Source organism: Morone saxatilis, unplaced genomic scaffold (assembly GCF_004916995.1).
Source record: "Morone saxatilis isolate NCDOM2014 unplaced genomic scaffold, NCSU_SB_2.0 Contig16, whole genome shotgun sequence".
NCBI lineage: Eukaryota > Metazoa > Chordata > Actinopteri > Moronidae > Morone > Morone saxatilis.
The window spans coordinates 3,023,538-3,023,885 of NW_023339718.1; positions in this window are offsets into that span (position 1 = coordinate 3,023,538).

Genomic DNA, 348 nt, shown 5'->3' on the forward strand with positions numbered 1-348 from the left:
AAATAAATAAAATAAAGTTAAATAAAGTTAAATAAATAAACAAATAAATAAAATAAAGTTAAATAAATAAAATAAAGTTAAATAAATGAATAAAATAAAATAAAGTTAAATAAACAAATAAAATAAAGTTAAATAAACAAATAAATTAAAATAAAGTTAAATAAATAAATAAATAAAATAAAGTTAAATAAATAAATAAATAGAAAGATAAATATTTTTCTGCATAAAGAGTACTTTTACCTTTGGTTAAGTATATTTTAATGCTGATATTTGAAGCTTATCTTTACTTAAACCCACTGAAGGAGTTTATAACTGGTTGTGAAGCAGTACCGCTTGTGTCCACAGGGG